This window comes from Aegilops tauschii, chromosome 5, assembly GCF_002575655.3.
Source record: "Aegilops tauschii subsp. strangulata cultivar AL8/78 chromosome 5, Aet v6.0, whole genome shotgun sequence".
NCBI classification, from domain to species: domain Eukaryota; kingdom Viridiplantae; phylum Streptophyta; class Magnoliopsida; order Poales; family Poaceae; genus Aegilops; species Aegilops tauschii.
This window is the reverse complement of record NC_053039.3, coordinates 374,169,402-374,174,336: the sequence shown is the minus strand read 5'-3', so window position 1 is coordinate 374,174,336 and position 4,935 is coordinate 374,169,402.

The window sequence follows — 4,935 nt, the reverse complement described above, 5'->3', positions numbered from 1 at the left end:
ACGTAAGTTAACACGTCTGCGACACATAAGTTACCAAGCTGTTTCAATAAAAATTACCTGCATGAAAAATGATCTCCCAACTTTTTTTCCCACGTGTACAAGCATGCATGCACTAGATGACAAAACATTAAAGTCATCATATATTCTCTCTATTTTGAAAGTTTAAAATATTTTTTTATCTCAAATCATTGCTCTATTCGAATAGCTATTTTCACAAAAAAGATTCGTGGCGACAAGATCTTCAAAACTATCTTATGTTGGTATGTTCCAACGACTTTTTTTCCCAGGTAAAAAGTTACCATGCATGTGCTATGCAAATTATCATACCAGTTTAGCATAAAATATCATGTTGTTTAAACAGAAATTAATGGGACATAGAAAATGTTTCCTTCGACCTTCTCCCCACATGCATGTTCACGCATGCCCTAGAGGACGAAAATGCTAATGTGAGGGAAGATTCCACTTAATGAAAAAATTTAAATGTTGTGTAACTCAAACTGTCACTCCGATACAACAATCATTTTCACATAAAAAATCATTGCGACGATAACCTCGAAACTAGATCTCATGTGTATGTTTTGACAAGTTTTTTCGGCCAAAAAGTTGTTAGACATGGGCCAACTAAGTTATCAGCTATGTTATGTGTATATTATCATGCTATTCACATATTAGTTACCGAAGGGTGTATTTCAGACAAGTTCATCCCGCCCTTTTGGTCAAAAATTATCACACATGGACTAAGTAAGTTATCAACACAGTTGTGCATGTATTACCATGTTATTTGCACATGAGTCACCAGGGCAAAGTTATCACCGTGTTTGTTCGTAAGTTATCAGGTCAGCAGTGCGTAAGTTACCATGTAATTCACACAAAAAATACCAAGGACATGTTTCTTTAACTATATTTTTTTGGGTCAAAAGTTATCAAGGTGTTGCACAAGTTATTAGGCTTGTGGTGTATAAATTACCATGCTATTCATACAGAAGTAATCGGGGGTGTATTGCAACAACCCCCACCCCCGCCAAAGTTCTCGCAGTGTTTGTACGCAAGTTATCAGGCGTGTGATTTGTAAATTACCAGGCTCTTCACATAGAAGTTATCAGGGGTATGTTTTCAACAACAACCCCATCCCTCTCGGGCCGGGGGTATGTTTCAACCAATTTTTCTTCGTAGTCAAAGTTACCATGGTGTTTGTACGTAAGTTATCAGGTATGTGGTTCCTATAAGTCAGACACTCAGTCTTCCCGCCGCGGTCGCGGGATGTCTGCGGTGCCCGACGAGAAGGAGCGGCTCCTCCAGTGGGTGTACCGTCTGTCTTACGGTGGCGGAGACGGACGCCAGGAGGCTCTAGGGGATAAATGCCAAGGCACTCCCGCTCGACATTGAGCTGTCTGAGAGGGAGGCAGCGGAAGCAGCAGCAGATGCGGCGAGGCTGGCGAAGGTCAAGCGGAAGCAGGACCGCATCGTCCGACGCTTGAAGGGCAACATCGTCATCTCCTCTTCCTCCGATGACGGTGGAGGCCTACATCCGTGCGGACGACCGAAAGGGCCAAGGGCCGCCGAGGGAAGTGGTGAAGCTCGACCCTCTCCCCGTTTCTATAATCTAGCTCGTACTACTAATATAGTTAGAATGTGTCGGACGGTTGAATTGTGGTGACCTTTTGGTGATGTTTAGACGAATTATGTCCGTTTGTTGTCGGTTTATATGTCCATTTCCTGTCGAATTTGTTCATTTGATGATTACGTACTACGAGTTTCACTGCATGTTTTAATATGGATATAGAGTGACGGTTATGAGATAGGCGATTGTGGATGCAACGATTTGAGGACTGCCAGATCACTATCCACGGACGAGACGGGGCGAACACGCTGGCGTATAGGGTGCCGGTTTGGGCAAGTCGTGTTGTAGATGCTCTTAAACCATATTAGTGTGATTTTTTCTAAGTCAGAGTATAGTTTAAAAACCTGAACGGTGAATGAACCCACCAATTTGAGCATCTGTCATTACCGGCGTTAGAAAAAGCTAGAAAACTCAAAATGGATTGTGCGTGGTTGCTAACCAGTAAAGCTGGTCATAGCGGGGAGTAACTTAGACTAGTAGCATGCATATGTTACTAGTCTATGTTACTACCTCTATAGTGCATAGTAATATTATAGATTAGTATCATAGGTGGTCTCATTTATTGCCATGCATGACACATACTAGCATCACATTTATTATGTTACGGTATCTACCTATGTTACTATAACCATCTCTCTTCTTTAATTGCCTGCCACATAAGCATGTTTACGGGTCCCAAAAGCATGATACTACTTATGTTACCCCCACTATGGCAAGCCTAACAAAGTCCAGGTTAAATAGTTTGACTATTTCTAGCTATTAGGCAACATCCTAGCACAAAAACAAATGGCTATGAGCGTTGTAAATAGCATGGAGCCCACCTCTCATCTTGAATCCGGCGTGGTCCATATCAATCCTTGAGCGCAGCCCCACGCACGCGTCGCACGCCTAGTGCATTGTAACTGCTAGGAGAACCTTCCGCCGCACGATCCGCATCGAACGTCTTTAACCTCGTTTGACTCTGAAGCAAAATTAGGATCGGTTGGAAATTAAGTTTATTCTAATATTTTTCAAGTTTATAAATCTTTCTTCAAAAGTATGAACATATTTTAAAAAAAATATCCATGACGGGGTTTTCATATTAGGGAACAATTTTCAAATTTTCAAAATTTTAAATCCACAAACATTATTTAAAATTCATGACCATTTAAAAAAAATCTTGAATAGTTCTAAACTTCATGAACAATTTTCTACAATTCATGGTTATTTTATCATATTTATAAATTATTTATAATGTAAAAACACCGTTTTAATTCATGAATGTTTTAGAAAAATGTGAATTTTTTTTTTGAAATCCACAAAAAAATAAGATTCTTGAATGTTTTTATTAAAATGTTTAAATAGAATGTTGGTACTGACACTGTTATGCGGGACCGTGACCTGATGTGACCATTACATGCAGGGTCCATTGTAAGGAAAAAAAGTTCAGAGCTCAGCTAGACCTCTATTCCTTGGGAGCTTATTAATTTGAAGTATATTACATAATACATACCGCATGGGACATGTGGTTAGCAAAATCAAAATTCATATACTACCGCCGTCCGAAATTACTTGTCTTAGAAATGGATAAAGGTGGATATATCCAGAACAAAAGTATGTCTAAATACATCCATTTTTTAACAAGTATTTTTGGACAGAGGGAGTAAGTATTACATAATACATGCAACTTCAAAAAAATGACGACAACTCACAACAAGTGCAGCAAACGAACAGAGCTTAATTTTATCGCCTTCTCTCGCTCTGTGTGAACTATGGGAGGTGGATATGTGCATTGACAAGTGATTGCGAGTGTTTGATTTGGATGAGAGCAAGTACAATAAGGTACAGTCGGCAGGCTGTAAGCAGTAAAATAATATTTCTATGCTTAGTTGGAGGAGAGATGATAGGAGAGAGAATGTAAGCGGGCTCTTAGGTTGATCGTAATGAGGAGTATCATATACTACTATCATGCATATGATAGTAGTGTATGATACTACCTCCATAGTGCATAGTATCATAGGTTAATATCATAGATGACCTTATTAATTGTCATGCATGACACATAGTAGCACATCATTTATTATGATACGGTATCATAAATATGATACTCAATCATCTCTTTTTTCATTTAATTCAATGCCACATCATCAAAATTGCTTAGTTGGCATGCATGATACTACTCCCTCTCTCTCAGTTTACAGGGAGTGCGCGTACCCCTAGATCATCAATTTGACCAACCAAATACAACTCATATATTACAAAAAATATACCAATATAAACTTCAGATGTTCTATTTTCAAACGGTATAATTTTTGTGTTATATAGTTTATATTAGGGTGATAAAATTGACAACCTAGGTATACGCGTAGGACTTATAAACTGAGACGGAGGTAGTTGTTGGAAATATGCCCTAGAGGCAATAATAAATGGTTATTATTATATTTCTTTGTTCATGGTAATTGTCTATTGTTCATGCTATAATTGTGTTATCCGGAAATCGTAATACATGTGTGAATACATAGACCACAACGTGTCCCTAGTAAGCCTCTAGTTGACTAGCTCGTTGATCAACAGATAGTCATGGTTTCCTGGCTATGGACATGGGATGTCATTGATAACGGGATCACATCATTAGGAGAATGATGTGATGGACAAGACCCAATCCTAAGCATAGCATAAAAGATCGTGTAGTTTCGTTTGCTAGAGCTTTTCCAATGTCAAGTATCTATTCCTTAGACCATGAGATCGTGCAACTCCCGGATACCGTAGGAGTGCTTTGGGTGTGCCAAACGTCACAACGTAACTGGGTGACTATAAAGGTACACTACGGGTATCTCCGAAAGTGTCTGTTGGGTTGGCACGGATTGAGACTGGGATTTGTCACTCCGTATGACGGAGAGGTATCTCTGGGCCCACTCGGTAATGCATCATCATAATGAGCTCAATGTGACTAAGGCGTTAGTCAAGGGATCATGCATTGCGGTACGAGTAAAGAGACTTGCCGGCAACGAGATTGAATAAGGTATTGGGATACCGAAGATCGAATCTCGGGCAAGTAACATACCGATTGACAAAGGGAATTGTATACGGGCTTGATTGAATCCTCGACATCGTGGTGTTGGAAATATGCCCTAGAGGCAATAATAAATGGTTATTATTATATTTCTTTGTTCATGGTAATTGTCTATTGTTCATGCTATAATTGTATTGTCCGGAAATCGTAATACATGTGTGAATACATAGACCACAACGTGTCCCTAGTAAGCCTCTAGTGGACTAGCTCGTTGATCAACAGATAGTCATGGTTTCCTAACTATGGACATTGGATGTTATTG